Here is a 6000-nt window from a genome sequence, read left to right as displayed (position 1 = left end):
GGATCTATTAATGACCTGATATGTTGATATAACCACACATCAGGCTCTCACAAGGGAGTATGGGGTCAGAACTCTCTTTCTCTTCTTAAAAAAAATAAAACAAAGAGATTGTGTTTGCCATTTAGTCAGGGTTGATTGGTTTTTCCAGCTCTTCTGTGTCACTTTTGGGCATTCAGAGCATGGGGAGAAAAGAACTCGGGAAGAAGTTTTACATGTAGACACAACACATTGCAAGGACTGCCAGCACACTGCAAGGCAGTGATTTCAAGCAGTGTGAATGGGGATCCTGTCCTTTCCCCTCCCCTTTCCTGTTTTGTGCATAGAAGTGCTATGCTTGCAGAGGAATACAGCAGCTGATTGTTTGCAGCACTGGGAAATAGTGTGAGCTGAGAGTAAAATGTCTAGGCAGCAAGCATCTGGGCAGATGCACACATATGGTGTAGGGAGATGATTAAGGGAGTGGGGTGCATTTTGCACATGGTCTGCATCCCAGTCTGTTAGAGACTGGGCAGAGGTGAGGCTGCAAAATGCTGGAAAGAAGGCCAGGAATTGAATCTGCATTGCCCTGGCAATCCCACGACACCCATTTCCCCCATTCAGTCTCCAAAACTTTAGGATATCTGGCTGCTTTCAAGTCTGGCAAGGACAAAAGAGGCTTGGATCCCTCCCTGGCTCAGTTGCGTGCGTGCATGCACATGAAAATCATGTTCCTTTGAATGTCTTCTGGAACCATAATAAAGAAAACTCACTTCATGGAAGAAAGACCTGGATGAGCTTATCTGTGTGAAGATGGAGAAGCAATGCTCCACCAGGAGATGAAGTGGGCAGCATAATACCATCATCAGGGAGGATATCAGGGATTACAGTGTCTCCAGATGAAATCTGCTTATGCCACATGTGCTTGGTCATGCCATGGAGGACTTCAGACTGCATTCATAAAAGCTGTAGCATCTAGGTTAATATGCTCATGGTCTTTACACAGGAGAAAGGAAAGAGAAGGCATCAGCTGGGAATCATATATGCGTTCACCAAATGAAGCTTCAACCTTCACAGTGATCAACTGCATCTTATTTACAGTGCTGAGTAACTCTGGTTCAGCTGGTTGTTTTGTGGCACTTCTCAGTATGCTGCACATCCCATGGTGAAAGGGTAGATCCCTAAAAACACACAGGCTTATATGACACACAGGATATGTGACGTTATCACATATCCTACAAAGAAAAGGACATGGTCAGAGAGACTGCTACTGTATTAGGCTTCTGCACATCACTTAACAGTACAAGGAGTGTCTTTCCCATTCAGCATGAAAACTTTGCTGTTATTCTATGGTGGTGCTCCACAGCTATGTTTAGAAGAGTCATGTACATGATGTCGGGCATCTACTTGGTCTCCTTGAGGACTCTTACAGGTGGCCATGCCCTGATCTTACACTGAGAGCAGCAAACCAACAGATGCCCCAGAAGCTCAGAGCAGGGCTGGGCCCTATCTCTTAACATTTCAGATTGCGCGATACAGAAGGCACAGTCTGGAAATCACATGAGAGGCAGCCCTCTTGTGGGGTATTCAGCTAGTCCTGCTTCCAGCTGGACAAGACAAAAGCATCTTTATTAGCACTGAGCAAGCCTATGTGCCCATCCCTACTGTGAGGATCAAACCCCGTGTGTCTTGGCAGTGCTGTTTGTGGTCACACTCTGACCCGCCAGGCTGACACTGCAGTTCCACTTGTAGCTCAGAAGGATAGAAACATGAGTCACGGAACTTGCAAACTGTTTTCTTCATTAGCTTCAATAAAGAACAAAACCAAAAGTTTGTGGGTTTCCTTTGCAACTCACCCTAAGGGGCTGGGTGAAAGGGAGGAGTCTATCTCATCTCGGCTAATGCAATTCTCATTGCGAGGCACATGTGCACACGCAACTGGCATCCAGCTGGCTCCAGAGGGAAGAACACGGGTTGGGGAACAAGCAGCTGTGGGGTTTAAAAGCAAATATCAGAGCGGCTGCCCGAGGGACTCCCAGGTGGCAGGCAGGAATATGGATGGCTCCTCATTACGCTTGTTAATATACAGCAATAGCTAGCCGCTGTGGGCTCTTGGGATCAGCCAGACCCCGCCGCCGTGTTGCAGCCAGCAGGCCGTCTGAGCCCGCCGGGCCGCGCTGCTGCTGCCCCCTGCTGGCTCGCGGCGCTCGGTGCCGCTGCCCTCACCCCCTGCCTGCAGCTTCTCCCCCTTTTTTTCTCCACCTTTCACCAAGGGAGGCCCCTCTGCTTCCCTCAAGGACATTCCGCAGAAGGCGTACCTTCAGGAAGAAAAAAAATAATAAAAATAATTAAAAAAAAGAAGAATATGAAACACAAACCCCCGCCTTTGTCTCTCCCTTTCTAGCGTTGCAGCTCCATATAAAATGTCTTTGTAATATAATACAGCTCATTTTCTTACGCCTCTAGCTGCCCACATAAAACACAGCGCTCCTGAAAGTCACCCAGATGAAAAGTGTGCTGTGCGGTGGAAACACAGGCAGGCCTTGGAGTGTAGAGTTATGGGCAATTAAAGCTGATTAATAGCCACAGCTGCAGGGGTGGGGGTGCGGGATGGAACTGCCTCTGACCATCAGCTCTATGGCAATGGGGACAGGGAGAGTGGACTGGGGACAATTTTTGTCTAATGTAACAGAGATGTGTGTGTGTGTTCACCTGCGCTTTCAAGCATGCCCTGTCTCTGATTTCTGCCCTGCTCCCATGTGAATAGCCGTGGATTTGCAGGGGATGCATGCAGGTTTTAGGCTATTAAATTTTCTCCCTCATTTCTCACCAAATTAATACCTACAAACACATACAGAGCAGGCTGTAATGTTAAGGTGTTGATAAAAGCTAAAGTGCACCACTGTAATAATTCCTATCTTAACATTACACGCAGTCCATAAAAGCACAATCTCTTGACTGCTGGGCTGCCATACAGCACAACAACATCTCTTCTGTTTTCCAGTTTCCACTCTGTGAATTTTCACCAATAATGGTTAATTCAATTCCCAGCAGCTTCCAATCTCCTGACTCAGCCCTCTCTGGATAGCAGTTGGGCATGAACATAACAAAGGATGTTAAATATTAATGCCAAGGTTTTGTCACCGGTTGTGCTATTAACATGTAGGGAACCATTCATCCTTTCCACATAAATAAGCTCTGCCTAGCACGTTAGTGCTCTGCAAAGTCATTGCTGACCAGATAATGCATCCTTCCTCAAAAGATATAAAAGCAAAGGAAGAAAAAGCAGTTTGAACTGCTTTTTGGTGGTTCGCTGCAGTTTTACTCGGGGTTTTAAATCTCAACTAACAGAACCATTAGCCAAAATAAGAAAAAGGGGTAATGTTTAAGGTGGTCCTGATAAGGATGCAGTGGAGCAGAACCTCATATGTGACAGTGACAGTGCTACACTTCAGTGGGTCTGACGCTGTCAGCACAGGTCCTACCATGCTCATTAGCTCAGCCTTTGCACCAACACCTGCCACTGCATCCACATCTTCCACTCAGGCCTGTCTTATGGAGAGGTTTCTGCTGGATCAGAGTAATGCAGGCTCTCTCGCACCTCCATGCTCAGCCATTTGCAGCCAACGATGCTGTAGGTGGGAGCCTTCTGGCATTGCATCCCACTGGCCTGTCGCAGCACGTGGCAGGGACACAATGTGATGGAAAACCAAAGTCTCCTATTACAAGTAGTTTTCTGCTAAACTCTTACTATTGTGCTCATTTGTTACTTTTGTAGCATGGCTCAGCCTCTCCAGCTGGTATTCCCGGATCAGTTAATTTGCTATTGCCACAATGGCTGTGCTTTTTCCCATGCCAACATCATTGGAGATGTGTCAGTTTTAGATAGCAGGGAACCCCTTAGTTTTGAAATATGTCAGAGGGTACAAACAGAGGGTGGCATTTTGCAGCTTGTGCTTGTGTTTCACCAATCCATGGAGAGAATGAAGCACTGCTGGAACCTTCTGCCCCTCTGAAGCTGCTGGCTGCAGCATCCAGGTGCTTAATCCATAACCAGGTGCTTGTGCCGAAAGGGAAGTGACAGGCTGATTTAAGGGGAAAAAAAAAGTATGTCTATGTTTTGTGAAAACAGAGCCTTATTCAAACAAGTTCAGAATTTCAGTGGAAAGTAGAAAATGCACTGAGATTTTTCCTTCTCTCCCTCATCCCCAGCCATTCATCTCCACTTCTAACAGTAGTATCAGCAGACTGGCATTGTGAGGCAGCAAGACTCATACTTCAGGTGTCACCAGTGTTGTTCTGTTGTCTGACCAGCTCTAAACAATGCACCCCATTCAACAGGTACACAGCCTTCTGACGTTGCTTTAGTTTCCCTCGTAAGCCTTCTCAGTGGCATTTGAGAAGCTGCTAAAGAGTGGCACTCTGATTTCACGTCTTCACAGCACAGCCATGGTTAATGGAGGGAGGCACAGAGGTGCAGAGGTAATTATAAGCACTGATGGTCACAGAGGTAAGAATCATCTCTCAGGTTTATCGTCCCCTTTCCTATTGGTCCTGCAATGGCATTTAATATGATCTTACTCAAGCTAGATCTATCCTGCATAGAAAACAGAACATAATGCAGATGTAAGTAATGCAGATGTAAGTAATGCAGATGTGGATGTAGGAGCTCTGCTAGGAGTTCAGAACAGCCCAGCAGAGCCAGCAGGATGATGGTTTGGCCATCCTACTGTGTTCCTCCCTCTCCTGTGGTGTCACCTGTAAGTGCAAAGCAGCATAAGGCAAAGCAGCCTTCCTCCATTGCAGCTGCAATGGGCTTTAGAGAATGCCTCTGGGGCTTCCCTGAAGTTCCCTCTGGTGAAATGTAATCATGGAAGGAGCATGAGGTGCAGTGGGTCTGACACAAAATGCTGTGATTTGAAAAATTTAAAGAATTAATGAGCTGAAGGTCTGGCAGGAAGAGTGATATGTATGCAAAGTGATTCTCAGTGACACTGTGATAGATTGGCTTGCTTTTTAGTTTTGCCATAGCCTTGATATTTGGCCTACAGCATCCAGGAGAGATGATAATAATTTGACTTCTGAAGTGCTCCCACATCAAAGCAATCAGTGCACTGTACCAAATGCAAAATGCAATTAAACTAATGTGTCGCACTAGGGAGAATAAAGCTGAGCCTCAGATTTTATTTTTTAAATGAGTGGGTGTGAAAATAACCACATTAATCATCTACTGAAGTTTTCATATGGAAGTGATGCCACCAGCACAGTCACAGGAGTTGCACCAGCAAACAATGTGATGAAGAGAGGTTTTCAGGCCCATAGAAGAACTCTGTTAACAATTGCAAACACATCTGAGTTGGAGATTCACATCAGGTGAACTGAGGTGGGTAAACGGGCTACAAAATACAGGACAAAGGGACTTTGGGAGCATCCAAATGATGACTCCTAGTGTCTGACAGGTGGGTAAACTGAGGCACAGGTAAAGCTATGGCTTTATGGCTGACACCTGCTGACAGAGCTGGGAGGAGGGCTGGACTTGCAGTCATAATCTACCAGTGAGTCTTTATTACTATTTTCCATTACTCCAATTCTGTTGAAGTAATTTGGGCACCTCTGTGCACAGAGATGTTGCAGGGTGTGCTCCCATTCCCAGCAGCACTGGCAATGCTTTCTTATTATCATTAATTCAATGGGCCCACGCAGAATACGCCACACTGCAGTCTGGTGCCTGAGAGCAGGCTGTTGAGCAGTCCCCATCCTGACCTAAGCAAGCTGGGATTATAACTGCTATTGGAGTGAGCAAATGGCACAAAATCAGTGGGGAAAAGTTGGGGCATCAGCTCAGTCTGAGCTCTGAGCTGCTGGGACTGGAGCACGCATAGCTGGAGCTAGTGCAGAGTTGTCTACCTGGGGAGCAGCCCTGCAGTGCAGCTAAGCTTGGTGTGCTTCATTCCTCAGTAAAACACCTTTTTGCATTTCCCACTTATCTCTTTTAATAACAGAAAGTAGTTTGGATTTTACAGC

Source organism: Tympanuchus pallidicinctus, unplaced genomic scaffold (assembly GCF_026119805.1).
Source record: "Tympanuchus pallidicinctus isolate F22 unplaced genomic scaffold, pur_lepc_1.0 scaffold12, whole genome shotgun sequence".
Classification (NCBI taxonomy): Eukaryota; Metazoa; Chordata; class Aves; order Galliformes; family Phasianidae; genus Tympanuchus; species Tympanuchus pallidicinctus.
The sequence above is the reverse complement of the archived record's forward strand: the minus strand, read 5'-3'. Positions refer to the sequence as shown.